This window comes from Talpa occidentalis, unplaced genomic scaffold (assembly GCF_014898055.3).
Source record: "Talpa occidentalis isolate TD23 unplaced genomic scaffold, MPIMG_talOcc4v2.1, whole genome shotgun sequence".
In the NCBI taxonomy this organism is placed as follows: Eukaryota; Metazoa; Chordata; class Mammalia; order Eulipotyphla; family Talpidae; genus Talpa; species Talpa occidentalis.
In genome coordinates this window covers 124,365,804-124,389,386 of record NW_026555331.1, presented here as the reverse complement: position 1 = coordinate 124,389,386, position 23,583 = coordinate 124,365,804, and the positions used below count along the sequence as shown (strand labels likewise).

At 36.9% G+C, this 23,583-nt stretch overlaps 1 long non-coding RNA gene across 2 annotated transcripts in view; it reads right to left on the bottom strand.

The window, feature by feature from the left end:
* Nucleotides 1–8,987: 8,987 nt before the first annotated feature.
* The window catches only part of LOC119251488 (uncharacterized), a 103,316-nt gene continuing 88,720 nt past the window's right edge, over nucleotides 8,988–23,583 (bottom strand). For both annotated transcript variants that reach the window (XR_008550823.1, XR_005126489.2), the window contains exon 4: nucleotides 8,988–9,109. This is a non-coding gene — a long non-coding RNA (uncharacterized LOC119251488). The remainder of the gene's footprint in view (nucleotides 9,110–23,583) is intronic.

Sequence of the window (23,583 nt, the reverse complement as noted above, 5' to 3'; positions counted from 1 at the left end):
CTGAGAGAAAACTGTTACTCTAACATTAAAGAATGTGGACTACCGAGACTTAGGGACAGATTCAGAAATATCCTTTTTGTTTTGAAGAAACCTATCTTAAAGCAGGATAAATATCTAAGGCAAGGTTTTGTCATATGAAGTCACCCTACCTTGTTATGTGAGACACACTCCTCTCTCCTCAATGTCCCAGGTCCTCAGATTACTTCTTAGTGCTGGATATAAACACTTGATTTATCCCATTTACATTTGTCTAAAGTATCCATATGTATGTTATTTCAATTAGACTTTCTCTCCTAATCTGTCCCATATCAATTTGCTTGCTCTTCTTGCCTGGTAAGAACCCAAAGGAATGAGGGAATATTCCTCTGCACACTGACAGGGCTCCAATCCAATATGGTTGGTGTCTTTACACAAAGGGAAATCTGGCCAGAGATAAACAAGCATGGGGAGAACATAGCATGAAAAGACCCTGGGAGTCAACAAGTCAAGGAGAGAAACCTGAAATCGATTCACCCCTAAGAACAAACAGATCTCAGGGGGAATTAATGCTGATGGCATTCTGACTCTAGACTTCTAGTCTTCAAAACCAGAACAGTAAATTTCTGTTCTTTAAGTCATCCAATATGTGGTACATTTTTATACCAACCCCAGTAAGTTAATATGAGTTTAAGGACTGGAAAAAAAGTGTAAAGTTGTGTTTTGTTTTTGTTTTTGTTTTTTTTTAATTTGGGGGTCGCTGTCTTTTCACTAAACTATTGTTTATGAAAAAAGTTAGCTTCTGACTTCTACTGACCTTTGGGCCATTTTTTATGTCTACTAAGTTTGATTCATTCAGCTGTTTTTTCAAAGCAGTTTAATTTTAATTTGTTTTCTAAATATAAAATTATTATGGTTCTTGGGATTTTGGTAAATAAATCTTTACTAAATTCAACTGGCCTATTGAGTCCGAATTTTAAATTCTTTTTAATTGACTCAATAAAAACTTGGAAAGTACAAACACACACATAAATATCTCTCTCACACACACACAAACACACATGCCTATAAATCTCTGGTGAACAATAAATATGCCCAGGCCCATATAAAATAATTAACTCTTCTATTATACAAAAAGTCTAACATGATTCCTCTTTCAAATGTGAAAATCCAGGTCCTAAAGACAAATGTATGTATATTTAAGTGCTTAATCACTATTGAGAACCAATGTAAGTCTAGCTATGAAGTACACACAGAAACTTTGTCATGAATACACACATATTGGATCTGTAGCTACAACTTTATACTTAAAACTGAAAAAATAAAATTTATTTACCCAGATATGGAGATTTACCTTTAAAATAGCTATCCAACCAACTACATGCATTTTTCAAAATATAATCTAATTTTCATTCCATATTCTGAATTTGAAAGATTTTCAACTTATTTCAGTTTGCTACCAAAAGAAGGGGAAAAATCAGCTCATTATTAGAGCTTTATGATAGCGATCAGGTACTACTAAGGAAATCTAAAGGAGTATATTTTTAATAAAGAAAATGCCAGGTATATAAAGTGTTTAATATTCAAGGTCTCAATGTCATATTTCTTTTTAAAATGCTTTCAAGTTTATCTTACTTCCTAATATTCTTGATGTATTCTAAGGACACTACAGAAAACTAAATGTTGAAATCTTTAAATAGATGAAAGCCAATCATAAATAATGTATTTTTGCATTTTGATAAGAGAGTCTATGTGGCTATTTTTAAGTTTTTAAAAAAGGAGCTATTCTGCCTAGGTGTTTTTGCAACAAATCACACACTAATCTCATTTTGCTGGTATTTTGCTATTTGTCATCAGGGCTGTCCTACCATGAAATAATATACAATAGTCTCTCAATAACAGATTAATTGGTTTTCTGCATGTCTCATTTTAGAATACTGAAAGTGCCATGGTAGTCTAGATAACCTTGCATTTGTTCTCAGATATATTTCCAATGCATATTCTGTAGAAGAGGAATTCTGAGAAACTGAGGTAGATTCAGTACACATTTGCAACAGTGTCTTTTGATAGGGAGTAACAAAACAACTAGGTATTGAAAGATGTCAAAACCTGCATCTCGGGCCTCCCCTGGTGGTGCAGCGGTTGAGCGCTGGGTTGCGAGGCTGCCCGCAGCCTCTGCAGCGCCAGTTCAATCCCCGGCTGCTCCCAGGCCAGGAGGAGGGTCCCACATGGTGCGCAGACCTCTCCTGCCACCCGCTGCTCCCCTCAGCAGTGTACTTCGGTCCTTCTGCCTGTTCTGCTCCCCGCTCCGGCTCTGGTGAATTCTCTCACCCTCCCGCACTTCTGACTGTACCCAGTGCATGTATAAATAAATAAATAAAACTTTAAAAAAAAAAAAAAAAACCTGCATCTCCAGGGGACCTTGTCCTCCTTGACCTCTGTGTCAGGGAACACAGGAATACTAGAGATCTAAGTGTTTGTCTTAGACCCTGAGTCTCTGCTGTTCCCTGTCCTGGATTACCCTTCTTAGAAAGCCACCTGGCTCATTCATCCACTTCCTTCAAGTCTTTTGTCAAATCTCTCCTCCTCAAGGAGAAGAAACTCAGCTGCCCTGTTCAATAGAGCAAATTGTCCCTCTCCCTCCAGCATTTGAGGGCTCCCGTATCTTCTCTAATTTTTGTTCTTTTGATAGCATTTACCACTTTTTAACATTTACATAGTTGTAGAATTTGCTAATGTATCACTCTTAAATTCTGATAAACATAAATTCTATGAATAGAGAGACTGTTTTTCTTTGCTTCCTGGTGAATCCTATGTGAAATGCACTCTCTGACCAATAGTAGATGCTCATTGTATTAGTGAATGATGGATTAAACAAACAGCTATAAAGCAGTGTCTGTGATTTTTGTTGCCTGGATAAACAGACAAATAACCCCCACACTTTTTGGCTCTTCTGAGAAGCAAGGAGTTTGTCTTTGCCTGTCTTGTGTGGACTAGGAGAGAAGTTGCTCTGTGCTGAACAGGACCCAAGTTGACTGCTTTTCTCCATTAAGGGGAACCAAAAGAGAGAAGCTGCTTCCCTTTACACTCTACAATAAAGTGCTGCCTCAGGAGAGATGCCAGCAGTGAGATCTTTTTTTTTTTTTAACATTTATTTATTTATACAAGAGCTGGGGTACAGGCCAGAGGCACGGAGAGGTGAGAGGATTCACCAGAGACAGAGCGAGGAGCAGAACAGGTAGACTAACCTAAACACACTGCTGAGGGGAGCAGCAGGTGAGGCAGGAGAGGTCTGCCATGCCTTGTGGGTCTCTCCCTGGCCAGCTGGGAATCGAACCTGTGCTGCAGAGGACGAGGACAGCTTCACAGCGCTGCGTTCAACCCACTGTGCCACCAGGGAGGCCCAAGCAGTGCAATCTTCACAGGATCCAAAGAATCACAAAATCATAAGCCAACAAATTAAAAATGCAACTCACTTAAGGATACTCAGTTACCTAAGGGAGGAAGAATAAATGGAATATCTAGTAGAGGCAAGCTCCTACTGAAATGAAAATGAAGAAAGGGGGGGGAAAAAGAACATTACAAAGCCAGACAAAAACAAAAGATGTTAAAATGAATGTTAAAAAGCAAAATAAAACAGACTGTACTCAAAAACTCTTTTGGAAAATAATAAAGGAAAACTACAGACAGATATCTCTCATGAACATATAGATATATATATATAGATAGATATATATATCATGAACAGATATATCTCATGAACATAGATAACTTAATATCCACAAATTAAATTTACCAATGTTATTAATATTATGCACCATGAACACGTCAGATTTATCTCAGGAATACAAGTTATAACAAAAAACAATGAACTAATTCACTATCTTCAGACTCAAAAAGGAAAAAAAATAACTGTCTCAATAATTGAAGAAAAAGCATTGATTGCAACCTAATATCCACTTATGATTTTTAAAATTAAAATTTCTCATCAAACTAGCAGTTGAAGGGAACTTTCCTCAGCCTAATCAAAAACTTCTATAAAAACCAGTGGTAGCCTTACATTTAACATTGAAATTTTGAATGTTCACCTGTAATTTCAGGAGCAAGGTAAGAATACAGGCTTTCACCACTTGCTTTCATTGTAATCACAGAAGTTCTAGCCAATGAAAGAAGGGAAATAATGGGGAAAAAAATCAATGATAGTAAAAAGGAAAAAGTAAAACTGCCTTAATTCATATATAAACTGTTGTGCATGAATTAAAGGAATATGGAAAAAGCTATGAGAAGTTATAACAAGTGAAAAGAAGTCAAATACTTATGGTCAGTAGGCAAAAAATATTTTATATCTACTACTATAAAATTGAGAATTGGAAATAAAAAATACTACCTATTAACATCAAAATATATAACATGGACAATCTTAACAAAATATATACAAAGCCTGCATGCTAAAAATTATAAAAATAATGTTGAAAGACATTTAAAAAGAACAAAACAGAGAGATTCAATATATCACCCCATTGGAAGGAAAAATTAAAATGTCAATTTTCCTCACATCGATATATAGATATATTGCAATCTCTTTCAGAATCACATCAGATTTTTTTCAAAAGTTGAGAAGCTGACTCTACAATGTATATGGAAATATAATCAAAACAATATTGAAACAAAACTGCAGGACTTCCAGTTTCCAATTTCAAAATTATTATACAGCTATTATAATCAAGTGTGGTTCTATCAAAAATGGACACATATATCAATGGAACAAAATTAGGAATCCAGAAATAAACACATTCATGGCAAATTGGTTTTTAACAAAGGTAAAAAGGAAATTTAATGGATAAAGTATAGTCTTTTTATTCTTTCTATGTATGACCATAGACAGAAAAAATCCAGCCCATTAACTCACTACATAGGTCAAGAATAACTCTAAATGTTCATAGACTTAAACATAAAATCAAAAACTATTTTAAAAACTATTAAATATGTGAAGACACTTGATCAAGAAATATATACAAGTGGGAAAAAAAACATGAAAATATGTTGCACATCTTTAGTTATTAGAGAAGTAAAAATCAAAACAGCTACTGAGATACCACTGCAAACAACTTAGAATGGTTAAAATTTAAAAGAATGAAAATATCAAGTTTTGGCAACAATGTGCAGCAATTATAACTCTCAGACATTGCTGGCAGGAATGCAAACTGGCATCACATGTGGAAAGCATTTTGGCACTCTCTTATAAAGTAAAGCATGCACTTGACATACAATCCACCTATTCCAGCCCTAGGAGAAACATTGTATTTAAAAGGTCATACAGCTTTATTCATAATAGGAAAAAACTGAAAATAATTCCAGTCTATCACCTGGTGAGTGGATAAACATGTGATATATCCATGCAATAAGGTCAATCAAAACAGAATCAAATCAATCAAAAAATAACAAACTACTGACATACACACAAATACATGATTATTTACGTGGCTACACGTAAATAGACTCAGACAAATTTCTGAATTCTATTGTGTCCAAATTTGTACCTCCTTGAATGGATTTTGAAAAAAATTAGAAAATGCAGTGTAATTACCCCTCCCCACCCCAAGTCACATTACACAAACTCATTTGAACTTCAGGAACCAGCATTCCCAATGGAACTACTGATACTTCCGACCAGGAGAGGAACAGCACTAGCAGCCTGGGGAAGAGCAGCACCTCTGAGTGACCATCAAGTGCCACACTCTGTCTGGAATGCAGAACCCCTGCTGCAGTGTCCCCTATAGCCCACTACATGCAGTCTTTACCCCAACAGTTTCAAAGGTCTCCAGCAGTCTTTGCTCCCTAACCAGCCACAGAACCAGCAAAAACTCAGGCAGATTTTTTAAAAGGTTCATAGGATCCACTGCAAAGGAAGCAATATTCTCCTTCCAGGAGTTCCTATGAGACTTTATATGTCTCTAACTAAAACCTTTTAAATTCATTTTTTGTATTGTTGTATTTTATTGCACTTACCTTTCTATTGGACTGCCCCTTGCTATGAAACCTGCTTCTGGTTACTTGTTTGCCTTACAGTGCTCTCGTATGGTGAATTGATCAGTAGCAGCCTATAAAGATTTGGGGTTTTTTCCCCACACTTTAAAGCTTTTTTTATTGGCTTATGACACTCTATAAATGTATGTTATCACACTAGACCTGCCAACAAAGTCCCAATAATCTGTAAGTAAAGCATATTTCAGTATTTGTGTGTGTGGGACTGGTCCACTATCCTAATTTGTTTTAGGAACACCTATCTATGATCCGAGATATTAGATACAGCTGTCTTTTCTTATAGGTTCATATTCCTTACTTTCTAAAGCCAGGATTTTATGCCATGTTTGAACAGTTGTTACTGTTGAGTTTATATTAAATTCAAATTTTATTATGGATTATAAGGGAGAAAAGTGTATTTGTGAGTGGCTGTTATGAAAAAATTATAAGTGAAATTTGGTGTATTTTTTCCTTCCATCTTTACCTCCTCTTGCCAGCTTCCTCTTTTGTTTTTTAAATAAAGAAGATAATTGTAAAAACTCACAAACCTATTCTTTCAAAATCAGAGGATATTCATACTTACAGAATTCACAAGCAATAAAACAAAATACATATAAACTTATAAGCAGCTATTTATTTCAAGTTCTATGATGATGGAATCTTTTCTTACATGTCAATATAATTTTCACTCTTCCTACTTACTGTCTGAAGTGGTTGCTAGTGAGATATTAATCAGTGACAATTCAACTTATTCATATATTCAGCTAATACATTTATTTACACAAATTAGAATTGAAAATATGTTAAAATGTTCTATGCAATCAAATTAGTATTTTTTAAAATATAATATTGCATTTCTGACTGAAATTGTAAATCATGGCTGAAAATAATTCATGAATATCACCAAAAAAGAAATGATCAATAGATGCTTCTTTGTGGTTCAGAAAGAGCTTAAATAAGCTCTTTATATATTTATATTAAGGGGAAATAAACTCAGAAAATGAAAGTTGTTTTATTTTACTCCATTTTGAATGAAAGGAAAAACTGTACTCAAATACACATGCTAAATTCTGAACTATCAGCATTCAATTTCAATCTTTTCTAGTTAGTAACCCATCATTTCAGTTATCAGAAAAGGAACTGAGCATTTTTCAGTCTTTCATGTATGATTGTAACCCAGCAAATGTTTGCTGTCATAGGTCAGAAATTCAGAAGCTCTTACAGAACTGTGATGAGACTTCCAGAAGGGGAATTTATTAGGGTTGGAACAAAGGAGAGAGGGAGGCCCAAAAGAGTATTACTGGGACTTTGGTGATAGATGTGGTGAAATAATGTACATTACTTATGTACATATACGTATGCCTAAGGCATATATATTATGATATAAATCAACATTACTTCAATTAATATAACTTTACAATAAAAAGGAAGTTCAGATGCTCAAATCTGACGTTTTCATTTCTTTGCAACTTTTTTGATACCATCTTTGTGTAGATTGTTCAGAATTTTCGATACCATCTGTGTATTTGCTCATCATTTATGGAAATGGAAAAAGTTATAATTAATAAAAATACAAAGCTTAAGTTACATGTTTTCTGTATCTTAAAACACTGGCACAGAATTTTATGAAAAATTATATACACCAATTATCACTGTTCTGAATCACCAAATAAATCTTTGATACAAATCAGTGCATCTATATAGACCATCACAGAATTGGTATGCTTAATTTTTGTCCTCTATTTAATGGGTATCTATGTGAATCTAAAAGGCAGTTTTTACTAAAAAAGCTCCCAGAAAAAAATAAAACTAGGAGAAATAATACACACGCACAAAAAAAGACTTCCTATCAAGCAATTTACTCTTATGACAAGCACCTTGAGCCTATTTAGTTAATAATCTTCAAACAATGCTAAACATATTTTCTAAAAAAAGAGCTAGCTTGCAACCTAACTAATAACACTCATTTTGAAACTGACCCTTCATGATTTTTTCCTGATCTCAAGAGAACCTCAGCTCCTGTCATCTGCACTCGCTAGTCTGGAACAATTAACACATACTCCAGCAGCTTAGTTTCTGTTTGACTGTGATTATTTTTAAAGTGTCAGGGGACTGAAACCACAGTGTTAAAAGACAGACCATGACATGATGAAACAGTATTTCTAAAACCATGAATAGAGTCACAGTTGAGCTGCTTCAAACTGAGAGGAAGTTCTTCAAATATCTTTACCCAAGTTAATGCCTAGCAAGGATTTAGTTATCTATTCTGTACTCTATTACTTTGACCTGGAGATTTAGCAAAGCACATAATAAAGATGCTTCAAAAGTGGATGGAATAAATTGGAATAAATCTTTAGCCTTAGGAATTAGAGTGTTTTAGCACAGAGATAATGCAGTTCAAACATTTTTTTTTTGAGATAAGCAAACTGAACACTTAATTAGTTTATCTGTATCTTTCTATCAATCTATTGATTAAATCTCCCTGTGTATCTATCCAGTTATCTATTGCCATGTAAAAATCTATTCCAAAATTTAGTGGTTTAACAACTATTGCACATTATATTGTTTTCTGGGTCAGAAAATCAACCAGGGGCCTCCCCGGTGGCACAGCAGGTTGAGCACAGCACTGTGAAGTGGTCCACAGCCTCTGCAGCATGGGTTCGATTCCCAGCCGGCCAGGGAGATACCCAAGTGGCACGGCAGACCTCCCCTGCCTCTCCCACTGCTCCCCTGAGCAGTGCCTTTGGTCTGTTTGCCTGTTCTGTTCCCCACTCTGTCTCTGGTGAATTCTCTCAACCTCCCGCGCCTCTGACCTGTACCCCAGTTCTTGTATAAATAAATCTTAAAAAAAAAACTTTAAAAAAAAAAAGAAAAGAAAATCAAGCAGGGCTTAGTTGGACATTTCTTCTGTTGTGCCACACTTTGACTGGATCACACAGTGGTATTAAGCTGATGGCTACATGTATATGCTGGAGACTTACCAGGGAGGTTGGAAGGCCAGAGACAGTCATCTTTAGTCACCTTTTCTTTTCTTTGTAGTTTGAGAGATTCTTCTTGGATTTTCTATAGCAGGATAGCCAGAATTGTTATCTGAAGGCTCGAGACTTCCCTGGGGATCAAGACAGGAGTTATATGTTCTTTTAAAGAACCGGTTCAAATTTAAAATAACATTCAAAATGCTACTATTCAAAATAGTCATATACTAGTCTAGATTTCAAAGGGTGGGGAAACAGTCCTTGCCACTCATTGCGATGAGTGCTGAAATATTTTTGTCATTGTAAAAGTTGTCTCCCAGTCCACAAGTTATTTCCTATATGCAAAATATATTCAGTTCTTCTCAAGAGCCTCAAAAGTCTCATCGCATTTCAACACTGGCTAGCGTTCAGTATTTCGTTATCTAAACTAGGTCCAGATGTGGATGACTTCCCCCTGCAGAAGATTCTATCTGTGAATTTAAATAATGTTAAATGCCTCCTTCCATACACACATACAACACAGAATACATAAAATGGTAAGAAAGGTATGGCAAAAGATATAAGTAATAAAGATCCCTTTTCAAAAAGGAAAGAAACAGCAGACATCACAGTTAATACACTAGAAATTCTGAAATGCATCTAGCCAGTTCATCAGAACCAGTCCTTCTCCCTGGGACTGATCCTTTGCGTATTTTGACTCTAATACCTAGACTCTGTATTATGCCTTCTGAATCATCCTTTCTTCTGCCACTCACCTTGATTTGCCTTGATAAGACTGTCAAAAATCCCACCAGATTTTTGGAAGACATAGTATGAGGCAAATAGAGCCTCAGTTCTTGTCAAAGTTTGTTACAGCTTTACATCTATTCCCTTACATCATACTCCACTGCCCTGGATTTATCCTTAACCTGAGATGACTACTTGACTTGTTAATCTTTTGATGACTAGAAAGACTGCTCCAAATACCTTGCATTTCCTCAAAATTCAACTTGAAAACTGAGTAGCTTATTCTTTAGTACAGCTACAAGAGAGCAGTAGGACTGACTGACCCTTTCCACATCGTGACTGCAAATCTTACTTTATGTCATCAAACCATTATATCTGTCTCCAACCTTCCATATTATGATAGGTGGTTGTGTTGTAAACTCTCCATTGTGATACAGCAGGGGTGACTTTAATCTAGCCATCACTTTCCTTACTGTCCTTCAAATCCTCATCTACTTTTTACCTCTTATTCTTAGTCTCCTTGAAGCCTTCCTGACATGTACCCACTGCTAGTCCACACCGAGCCCCAACCTGTTCCACTCTTACTCCTTCATATAGGCTGTTAGGGAAACAACTGACATATTGAGAGAGCCATGTTTCAGAGTTAGCTTATAACTATAGCTCATTTTGCACTTGGAATCAAGAGATTTTTCACTATCTTATTTAAATATAAGATGAACTTAAAGGAATGTTAATGCATCCAATATTCCTGGTAGTTTGGAACTAGAAGAGCCTCTCTGAAATTCATATTCCAAAAAAGGAACAGAAATATGTATAAAAGCTTCAGGATATAGTAAAATGACATGCTTTACCTGAATTTATAACAATTAAATCAGCTGAAAATTAATGATGTCAAATGAATTTAATTGCTTTTCTTACAAAAATACACATTTATTTTGCTAACAAGTACATATTGCTAGTTCGCAGCATCTTTATTTAAGATTCTTTTATTTAAGAGACAATGTCTCCTATTATTTTGAAAGTTTTGAGTCTCCAGATAATATAAATTCCTTCCAAATAAAAGTCATTCATTTCTCTTCTGGCAGATGTACTGGATATTATGTCATTCAATGTTCTCAGTTACACTATGTGGTAAGTAATATTGTAACTCCAATCATACACATAGAATCATTGAGGTTTTAATTAACATTTGGTGACCCAGTACTGTCCCTACTTAGATTCTCCCTGACTCAGTTTAGTTCTAAGTTATTCAAGTGACAAATGTGAAGGTGACTGTGAAATAATAAAATTAAAAATGATGAAGAGAAAGTCCAAAATAGAATCAAAGGCCATTCGGAGAGTAGAACTTATGCACATCTACTATGCCTAACTGCTGGCAACTCAAATTCATGACCTTATATATCACCCTCCACAAACCAGCATCCTGACACCTGGAATTGGGAGGTTGACAAAGACGGCACCACGCTTTCTCAAAGACTGACAAACACTATCTAATCTCAGCTTCAAATAGGACAATCTTTTACCTGTACTAGCATGCAGCTAGCCCTCCCTTTTGCATGTTTTTCTTTCTCCTTTTAAAGAATTGAATCAATTTGCCTCTAAGAGGCAGTTCTGCATACATTAGCTTTGCATTTCCCTTCCCACATGAAAATACTTATTGAGTTTGCCCCATATTGTTGCTGAATCACAATTCCCTACAGAGCTCAAACAACAGCCTTGTTTTCATTAATAGATAAAGTTATGACTCATAACTGATTATTCTCTAACCTAATCCATACATGGTCCTCTTGCCCCCACAATCTATAGGGGGACTTATAAATGCTCAGAACTGCTTAAAGGCAGGTTACTGTAATAATGAACAGTAATGCCTGAGGATAGTTTATTCTGAGTCCCTGCCAACTTTCTAATATATTCTTCTGCAATAAAGCAACAACATTACTACAATAATGATGAATTAATAAAAATTGTCTTTTCTATATATAAACTATATTGCTCTCCAATTTATTTTTTTAAAGATTTATTTATTTATTTATACAAGCACTGGGTATAGTTAGAAGTGTGGGAGGGTGAGAGAATTCACCAGAGCCAGAGCGGGGAGCAGAACAGGCAGACTGACGAAATACGCTACTGAGGGGAGCAGCGGGTGTGGCAGGAGAGGTCTGAGCACCATGTGGGACCCTCGCCAGCAGCCAGGGATCAAACTGGTGCTGCAGAGGCTGCGCGCAGCTTCGCAGCCCAGCGCTCAACTGCTGCACCACCAGGGTAGGTCCTATTGCTCTCCAATTTAAATTCTACTGCAGGTCAGCGTTAACTATCCCTAATTTACCGCTGGCCACACATATGCAGTATGTAAAAATCAGCTCTGCTTGGAAATATCTAAGAAAGAATCATCAATTCTTACTTAATTTAGCAATTTCCTTTAAGCTTTGCTTTCACTTTAGTGTGGTTTGTGGTAGGTGTACGTGGGGAAGGAAAATGATATCAGAAACAATGTTTTCCAGAAGGTTCTCTGACCACCAGTGCTTCCCCATCAGGATGACTGAGTAGCCCCCTCCTGTATATCCAAGACTCTCTGGTTATTCTTATTCTAGTATTGACAACATTGTGTTCGCAATATCTAAATAAGTTTCTGTCTTCCTCTTATACACTGTAAGTCACTAGAGGCCAATAGCCACAATTTATTTAACTATTTACTTTTATGGCTCCACTTTTCTCTTCACACGCACAAAAAAAAAAAATATTGAAAAAGAAGTGAACATTTTCTCTCTATTTTTTTCAAGGACCATTCGCTAATTTGCCCAATCTATTTATACTGTCTCATCACACAAAAGCCCTCTTACCAACAATACTGGTTATCATGCCATGTTGTATCAAAAACATAGCCTGCCCTATTCCCAAGGCCATGACTCTAAGCTATCTTCTGTTAGATCCCTGGAACAAATAACTGCTAATCACTTGCTCCTGAATTTCTCTCTTTCTTCTGTTTCCATGACACTTTTCTCCTTTGATTAACCTTTCTTGCCTCTGGCCATTCCTTTTCAATTTCTTCTTAGTGCTGCAATTTCTCTATTGTGCCCTTATGTGCCTGTATTCATTTACATTCCTCATTCCATTCTGCACACTTCACCTGAGATAGCACCTGTGGTGGCCATCTGCACCTAAAGAGAATTATCAGGTTCCACACGTCGCCACATAGCCAATTGATCCACTGGCTTCACTGATGACATCTTCCTTTATCTCATTTCTACACAACAGGTGCACTTACTTATCTTTCTCAGGAAAGAAAGAAAACTATGGCTGATGAGGTCAATTGACTTCCTGGCAAAGTGCTATCAGGAAACCCATTTGTCTGGGAAAGGAAATAACTCTATCTGCCTGGTAAATGTGTCGGCCATAATCATGGCAGGACAGGTAGGGAAATGCCAGTCTGTAGGGCTTCAACATCCCATAGGAGAATATGTCCTTTTCTTGTCATCTATATCTGGGCTATGTACCTTATGACACTGGTTTCATGACTAAAATGAGACACATCTAAATCTTATTGCGAGTAAACAAAGAGAATCTCTTCTTGTACATCTACAGACACTGATTATAATATTTAGTGGAATTCAAAACTGGGAGAACATGTGTTTTTGCTTACCAGTAACCTCTTAAGCCTTTTTATTTTTTTTTTAATTTATAGATCATCATCTTTCCCAAGTATTCTAATATTCCTTGAGGGGAAAAATTAGTATACACTTGGTGTTACAGAACACTAAGGAGTACTTAGAACTGAGGTTATAAAAAGTACCAACAGGAGCATCAGAATGAATTCCTCAATTCCCCATCAGGGTGCCAGTCAGGAGATAGGCTTTAAACAGGGAGCTATCCTTTGCTTCATATTAGATTTGCCTAAAATATTTACTACTCAATAATTATTCATGGAAAGCAAAAAATTAACATTCTATTGATATATATATATCATCTTTTTTTTAAGATTTATTTATACAAGAACCAGGGTACAGGCCAGATGTGTAGGAGGGTGAGAGGATTCACAAGACACAGAGTGGGGAACAGAACAGGCAGACAAATGAAATACACTGCTGAGGGAGCAGCGGGTGCGACAGGAGAGGTCTGCTGTGCCATGTGAGACCCTCGCCAGCTGAGCCGGGATCGAACCAGCGCTGCACAGGCTGCGGACAGCTTCACAGCGCTGCAGTCAACCACCTGCGCCACCAGGGGAGGCCTATATATATATATATATCATCTTTTGTCAAATAATGTAAATGCTTTGTCTTTTGCGAATATTCTGACCCATACAGAATGGCAGTTTATGGATTATTTTCCTTCATTTTTTAAAGATAAAAATATTTTAAGAACACAGAAGAGAGATGGTCTGTTTAATCTGAGATCTTCAAATCAATAGAAACAATGAATATACTATCTCAAAATGGTGTTAGAGGTAGAACAATCTTCTCACTTCCATCATGTGAACAGTCAGAAAGAAAATGAAAGGAGCAGGGCCTCCCTGGTGGCGCAGCGGTTGAGCGCTGGGTTGCGAAGCTGCCTGTAGCCTCTGCAGCACCAGTTCGATCCCCAGCTGCTCCCCGGCCACCGGAGGAGAGTCCCACATGGTGCGCAGACCTCTCCTGCCACCCACTGCTCCCCTCAGCAGTGTACTTTGGTCCTTCTGCCTGCTCTGCTCCCCGCTCTGGCTCTGGTGAATTCTCTCACCCTCGTGCTTCTGACTGTACCCAGTGCTTATATAAATAAACAAATAAATCTTTAAAAAAAGAAAAAAAGAAAATGAAAGGAGCAGTATGCATGGAGTAGGCAGTTGTGAGGGGTCTTGCGATCACTGATAGAGGGAGTCAGAACTTATATCCCCTGACCAACTCTCGCTGAGACAACATCCTTCAGAGTAAGCACTGCCAATCTGATCAAAATGATACTTATAAGTTTCTAGTCTTCAATTTTAGCTAACACTAGCTTATTTGTTTTAAAACAATAAGCTGACATGAGACCAGCTGATCTGAATTTTTTCTTAAAATATAGGAATTGCTCTAAGAGGAACATCTAAGAGCACAGCAGAGAGACACTAAACTAAGCAAGCCCTGTGATTAGGCAGGAAACTGAAACGCCCTTTGGAAATCAGAGACCAACACAGACTGCACAGAGGAGAATTAAGCATCAGTAAACAGGAAGTCAGTAGAGACAAACAACATAAGGCTGCAGCTGTGTGTAAGTGACAAAGATAGCAGGACTGCTGGCTCTGCCAGGGCCTTGGGAAAGGGTAGTAGGAAAGGTATGGAGGGGCACACCCTTGAACAAGGGAAAGATGTCCCAGGATAATCCACACAGGCCAGGTTCCTGGTAAAGAGAAGGACAAAGAGGCTGCTCTGGAATGTACTCTATCTCCCTACTTCTTGGCGCTGGTGTGCCCTGGTGAATTATAGACATAAACAGACCACAGTGTCCCAGTTTAGGAACCCTCAGAGAGGAGGGATAACAGGCTTGCTGCAAACATGAGTCAACTGTCCCACTCTCAGTACATTTCTCACAAAAAGAATATTGAGGACTGGCATGGGGGAATAAAGGTGGTAACTTAGTAAGATAGCCAAGAAATAAAGCTATACATATAGAGATAGTAATTAGTGACAATGGAGCCAAGCATTTACGATGAAGGGAAGATTCTTTTCAGCAAATCATGTTGGGAAAACTGGACATACACTTACAAAAGAATGAAACTAGACCACTATCTCACACCATACCCAAAGCTAGATCAAAATGATTAATGATTTGAATGTAAGATCTGAAATCATAAAGTACCTTGAGACATTGATTTTGGTGATGTCTTTGGGGAATGGACTCCAACAGCAAGGGAAACAAAAGCAAAAATAAAAGCTTCTTCACAGTGAAAGAAACAATGATTAAAATTAAAAGACACCTGTCAAATGGTAGAAAATATTTCCACATCATATACCTGACAAGAGGCAACTATCCAAAATCCTACAGCATTTATATGCCTATGGTCTATTCATTCTTTGCTTTATATTCCTACATACTTATTCCTAACAACCCAGTCCAGTGACAGTGTAGCCTTAGCTAGCATGCAAATCTCCAGAGCATGGTCAGAGTAAATGGGAGAGGTTGTCGAGGAATTTGTTATTTTATATCATCAGATCTTCTTCAACAGCAAACTACTTCACTCCTAGTTCCATAAGTACTGCTAGTTCCTCTGCTTTTTGAAAATTTTGCAGTTTAATTTTGGGTCTTTCTCAGTTTTTTTCTATTTCCAGGGTAGTGTTTACTAAATGGATAGTCCTTGTCCATCTGCTTTCTAGTTTCCAAAATGCTGTTAAATTGTTTTCTTTTCTGTCTGTGTAGGCCTTTTCTATATACTATATATAAAAACTTTTTATATATATATAAAAACTCCTCATTATAATATTAAAAGTGAACTTTCAGGAAAAAAAAAGTATGTTATAAAACAATAAAAAATAAGAAAGTACTTTTCAACCCCAAATAAAAGAATTTCTTTATCTTGATCCAAATAATATAAAATGTGGACTAAGACCTACAACAATGACAGAATGCTGGCTGGTTTTTTTTCCAGAAGGAAGACAAGAGTCTAGAGTGCAAGAGTCTAAGATAAAAATTTGCAAGAAATAAACTATGATTATGCAGGTAAGAATGACATAGAAAAAAAAAGAAATTATGCAAATTACAGAGTAATCAACATATACCATTTTATCAAAACAAGGAAATGATTATCAGTGGCTAGTAAAATGATACCACTGAGGGCCTCCCTGGTGGCACAAGGGGTTAAGCACAGCACTGTGAACCACAGCCTCTGCAGCACTAGTTTGATTCCCGGCCAACCAGGGACCAGGGAGCTACCCACATGGCGCAGCGGACCTCTCCTGTCTTGCTCGCTGCTCTCCTCAGCAGTGTATTTGAGTCAATCTGCCTGCTCTGTTCCTCACTCTGTCTATGGGGAATCCTCTGGTGAACCGCCCACACTTCTGGCCTGTACCCCAGTTCTTGTATACATAAATAAATCTTCATTGATGTAAGTGTATAGTAAAACTGTATAGCAGTTTTGGCAAGACATTGAACATAAATTCACCATGATTCTAGATATAATTATTGATTTACAGTAGTAAATAGAGGAGCCAAAACATGTTAAATGACAGAGAGGGAACATATTCATAAAATCACTCTGTGGGAAACTATAGCAAAACATTCCAATAGAAATTTCAACAATAAAATTATTCTCTATACTCATTTATTCAATATAGTAGCCACATGGGGACACTGGGTACTTGAAATGTATTTAATATTACCTGAGAATAAAACTCACAAAGGAGGTGGAAGATCTATACAAAGAAAACTACAATACATTGATTAAAGAAATAGAAGATACGAAGAAAAGGAAAGACATTCCATCCTCATGGATTGGCAGAATTAATTATCAAAATGGCCATTCAAGCAAAAGCAAATTAAAGAAATTCAATGCAATTCCAATAAAAATCTTAATGGCATTCTTCAAAGAAATAGAACAAATATTGAGGAAATTCATATGGAACTACAAAAAACTCAAATAGCCAAACTGCTCCTGACTAGAAAAAGCTGTACTACAATAACTAAAACATCATGGTACTGGCACATCATGGTACTGGAAGAAAAACAAACACACAGACCAATGGAATTAAACTGAAAACCCAGACATAAAGCCACACATATATGGACAACTAATCAATGACAAAGGAGCAAAGACTATGCATTGGAACAAGGTCAGTCTCTTCAATAAATGATGCTGGGAAAACTGGACTGCCATGTGCAAAAGAATGAAACAAAATTACTACCTCCCACCATATAAAAAGATCAACTCAAAATGGATAAAAGACCTGAATGTAAGACCTGAAACCATACAATACACAGAAGAAAACATAGGCAAAATACTCCATGACAAACATCTGAGAAACAGCTTTAAAGAATCATCCCCTAACACAAAGAAAATGAAGGAAAAGATAAACAGCTGGGACTACATCAAACTAAAAAGCTTCTGTACAGCAAAAGAGACAATAACCAAGGAAAAGAGATACCCCCCAGATTGGGAGAAAATATTTGCACTCCCCAAAGTGATAAGGGACTCATTATAAAATAGCTACAAAGAGCTTACACAACTCAACAAAAACAAAATAAAGAATCCAGTCAAAAAGTAGACAGAGAGCTAAAAAGATATTTCTCCAAAGAGGAAATGCAGATGGCCAACAAGCACTCATAAAAATGCTCAGCATCATTTATAATCAGGGAAATGCAAATCAAAACCACAATGAGCTATCACCTCACACCCTAAGAATGGCCCACATTAAAAAAAACTAACAACAACAAATGCTGGCAAGGATATGGAGGAAAAGGAACTCTCCTACAGTGCTGGGGGGAATGCAACCTGGTCCAAAAACTATGGAAACCTATTGTAAAGATTCCTCAAACTACTAAAAATGGAGCTTCCATATGACCCAGTAATTCCACTCCTAGGAGTCTACCCAAAGGATACAAAAACATTAATTCAAAAGGATATGTGCACTCCTAAGTTCATCACAGCACTTTTTACACTAGCTAAAATGTGGAAACAACTTAAATACCCAAGAACAGATGACTGGATGAAGAAGATGTGGTATATTTATACATTATATACTCAGCAATCCAAAAAGATAAACTCATGCCATTTGCACTAACATGGATGGAGCTGGAAGGGATTATACTAAGTGAGATAAGTCAGAAGGAAAAAGAAAACCATTGGATGATTTTACTTGTAGGAGGAACATAGGGAAAACCATTCATGGGATCAGGGAGGGGGAACAAAATTAGCAGGCAAACTATAAATTGATGACATTCATTAGGACAGAGGGAGGGAACGGGGTCAAAGTGGAAGCGCACAAGCGTCTATGGTGATGGTTCATGAGTGTCATAGGGTTGGTAATTTATGGGAACAACATCTGAGAGGAGAAAACAAACATTGAACAAAAAGGAATAATGTTGCAAAAATATAAAAAGAGATTTTAAAAAAGAAATGTATTTAATGTGATACTATTAACTTTAATTCTTTGTTTAAATTTTATTTAATTTTAAGTAATTAAAATTTAAATAACCAAATGTGGCTAGAAACTACAGTATCAGCTTTTATTTATTTATTTATTTATTTTTGAAGATTTATTTATTTATTTATACATACAAGCACTGGATACAGTCAGAAGCGCGGTAGGGTGAGAGAATTCACCAGAGCCAGAGCGGGGAGCAGAGCAGGCAGAAGGATCGAAGTACACTGCTGAGGGGAGCAGCGGGCGGCAGGAGAGGTCTGTGCGCCATGTGGGACCCTCCTCCGGTGGCCGGGGAGCAGCCCAGGATCGAACTGGCACTGCAGAGGCTGTGGGCAGCTTCGCAACCCAGCGCTCAACCGCTGCGCCACCGGGGAGGCCCCAGTATCAGCTTTTAAATACAACTTTTAAAAGTGTTTTTCAATAGCTACACAGGAAAGAAAAGTGGACTTTAAAGAAAAGACTCAAACATGTACCTTCCATTTACATCATACAAATGTTATGCAGATCCTAAATTAAAAGAAAGTAGACAAAATTATAATATAAAACAACTGCAGGAAATGTGAGCACTTAGATTTGATATTAAGGAGTTAGTGTTATTTTAGGTATGAGAAAGATATTATGGCTATGTTTAAAAATATTTTTCACCTGAAGTATTTACACAAAATATTACAGAAGATATTATTTTAGTGGTTACAATTGGTTCAACATAATCAAAGGTTGAGTGGAGGTACAGATGAAACAAGAACCAAACAAAACAAATTTAACCAGAATAAGCTCATAGTTAAAACAGATGATCTGCATGTGGAAGCACATCATGTTATTCTCTTTACTCTTGAATATGGTAGAAATTTTAGAAAATTCTAACACATTTACTTTTTTTAAACACCAATTTTCCAACTCTAGACATTCTGATTCCAATATACAACTAGAGCTGAGATCTCTGAAGAGGTGCAAAAAATATAGAACCAACTTCTAAAGCTGTCCAAATGAGAAAGAAGCTATTTAAAAGACATTGTATAAAGTGAGAAATGCATCCTCCTTACCTTCAGAAAAGTTTACTGCATAATTATTTCAAATTTATTTGAGCATTTGTTATACATATAACTTTGAGAAATCAATTTTCTACTTCAGAATTCTGATGCATGCCAAGATCAGAACAAAAAAGTTGCATAAGCAATCAATGCAAGTGGATAAAACTTTTCAAGGCATTCTTATCATATTTCATAAGAGTCTAATGAGGATTTAACTCAGGAGAGATGAAACCTCAGCATGTGTCCCCTGTAAGTGTCTTCAGAAATGAAACCTCAAATGTGAGCAGAGAGTACAAATGCAGACACTTATCCATCATTAAGATCATTTTAGGAACCCATGAGCATGTCCATGTGTTTTAATAATTCGGATCTGATAAAGCAGACAGAAGTATGAAAGCAGTAGAAAACTCAGACTACAACGAGTATAGTCTTTCTCTTACCACTCATTGAGTTATTTCTTTTGCTCTGACTGTGGGACATTTTTTATACAATAAGTTTAACAAAAATCATTTTTTTTAATTATTTAATGAAACCCCTGGTGCCATATACACAGGTATCTGTATAATGTCAGATTTCACAATGACTGCAAAACATCCAACATTCTGATCAGTCCTTCAAAATTATTGCATGATGTGAAATCATTTTAGATATTCAAACAATCTAAGCATTAAATTCTTGATTACAGGGTTACCTCCTCCTATTGCTATTCATAATATTCCTACTGGGATAAAGGGAAAGGGAAAATTTAGCATGCCCCATGCCTGCCAATTTATTTATACACACACGTATGTATATGTATGTGTGTGTATACATATATATATTCTACTTTAATTCTCACATCAATTTAATTATTATTCTCATCTCACAGTTAAAGAAAACAGATTCAGAGTGAATATTGCATTTGCTCAATAATCACATAGTGGAAAAGTAGACTTTAAACCTAATTTCACTCAAATCCTAATATAATTTCCATTGTACCATTCTGCCTTCTAGTTTACTTTGCTTTGTCTAGTTTTTACATATACATAAGAAAAAGTTAAAAAGAGAGAGAGAAAAGGATAGGGGAAAACAATTCCAGACACATTCTGTTGGGGAAGATGATTTATAAACTAAAATAGAATACCAATTATACCTGCAAATTTCATAAATTAAAAATGCGTTTGTTTCCTAAAGTTGCTGCAACAACTTACTAAAAACTTGGTAGTTCTGAGTACAACTACTGAACAACTACATGTTTAGGACACAACTACAGGAATGTTCTCTCACAGAGGCGTGACGATTTCAGTGTTCCATCTTCCTCTGCACCAACTTCTCTGGCCTATGCTAGGAATCTAATTTTCTGCTCTTGGACACATTCTTCCTTTCTCTTGAAGAATAGCATGTGTTTGCATCCAACTGTCTCTGTCAGCGCCTTTTCTACCTGAAGAACGGCCATCTTTTTTTTATCCTGTCTCTGTCCAAGCTGGCAGTGTTTCTGCTGGTAGAGCAATATCGAAAACCCATCTGTTGCCCATGCATGTCACAGGGAGGCATACCATTAGATGAGAGGGTTCTGCTGAGATGGCTCACTGGATCCAGGAGTCACACACCCCACTGATCATCAAAAGTTGACTAATCATGTCTCTCTAGTTCAGGCTTTCCCAAAAGCAAATTGCCTTACCCTTTGCATTCTAGGTAAGCTGGGTACAACCCGAGTGATCAAGTTTTGATTCTTAATTGTTTAATATTTCCCTCCTTAATTTATATCTTTCCTCTCACATTTTGCTATACACAAGAAAGAGAAACCAGACAACAACTTTTAACTCTTTCTGGGAAAATGCTTCAGTTAAAAATCTGAATCCATCACTAATAAGTTCTTTCCACCCAATAATAGAAAATAATTCAGCAAGTTTTCTGCCACAGCAAGTTTACTGCAGCACTATTTACAATAGGTAAGCTATGGAAACAACCCAAATGCCCAAAAATAGATGACTAGATCAGGAAGATGTGGTACATATACACCATGGAATATTATTCAGCAATCAAAAAAGAGAAACTTGCACCATTTGCAGCAATATGGATGGAGATGGATCATGCTCTGTATGGCTTATTTTTTTTTTATAGAGGCATGCTTTATTTATTTATTTATTTGTTTATTTGTTTGTTTGTTTGTTTTTTTGTTTATACATGCACTGGGTACAGTCAGAAGCGCAGGAGGGTAAGAGAATTCACCAGAGCCAGAGTGGGGAGCAGAGCAGGCAGAAGGACCTAAGTACACTGCTGAGGGGAGCAGCGGGTGGCAGGAGAGGTCTGCGCACCATGTGGGACCTTCCTCCAGTGGCCAGGGAGCAGCCAGGGATCGAACCGGCGCCGCAGAGGCCGCGGGCAGCTTCGCAACCCAGTGCTCAACCACTGCGCCACCGGGGAGGCCCTGTATGGCTTATTTTTTAACCTGAAAACGGACCTGAAGCAACATTAATGTTCGTATTTCTACCAGCAGTCTCTTCAAGAAAATCTAGACTTTTTTCTGTTATATACTTCAAAATTCTCCCAGCCTCGACCCATTATTCAATTTCAGAATGACTAGAATTTTTTAGGTATTTTTTACAATGGCATATTATTTCCCAGTATCCATTGGGTAAGGAATGAACCAGAATGTCCCCAGGACACGCTGAGGGACAAATCATGGAGCAGGTTTTCAAGGCAAGACTGCTGCTCAGTGAGCAGCCCTCTTGCTAATTATTAGCAGTAACAAACAAGCGAGATTGATTATGTGACAATGACAGGAGGAGCAGAGTCCAGGGAAGACAAAGGGTAATAAACTTTATGGGGAATTCAAGGGGACATGCTGGTCACATATACAGGGAAGACTTCCTGTGCAGGTACTTAATGTAATTTCTGAGCTACTCCCAGAACACCTAAGACCATGTCCACACATTCAGTCAACGGTTACCTAGGTGTCCCCAGCCGCTTCATGATGTGGGCCATCTCTTAGGGCAGTCATGCAAGAGTGCCTTATCCAAATCCTTCACACACATGGTGCATAGAGAGGCCATACACACACAGGTGCAGAGGTCCTAAGTGGTAGAGAGACTACAAGTATCAAAATCAATGTTAATGTCCTAGAGTCACCATAACAACTTAGTATTGATAGCTTACACACAGAGAAGCTTGAAACCACTAAAATTTATTCCTTCACAATTAAATAGATGAGATGCTTAAAACACATGAAGGGGGAATACCTCTAAGTTTGTCATATCATAAACACATTCATACATGGGACAATTCCTATTAATAAGACTAGATTTTCAAATAAGAAAGATTTTCTATAAAGCATCTCCAAATAACTTGGAAGTCAAATTATATTTTTGATCTAAAGAAAACTATTTCAACTTTTTGTAAATGTTCACAACACTTGGGGGAAAAAATTGTCTTTCATTATACCTTATTACACCTAGGTAATTTGCCAAGTTTCCAAAGTATTGATAGATCAAATAAAGCTACTTCTAGTCTCAAAATATAATTCTTTAAGGAATTACTTGGTTACAGAGGATTTTACTGTAGGTGTCTCTGTAGAAGAATTCATTAGTTGGTAATACTGTTAAAGCTGCACAGATCTGGAAGAAAGTATTAGATGAATTGTGGTCACATTTGATTAGATTTGGGCCTGAGGGAATAATTCCATACATCAAGGTAACAGGAGAATGAGCTCACCTACAGTGCTTTGTCCCTGATGAATTTCACTCTCTACTAAACATGAATACTTAATTTTTAAGGAGGATACAA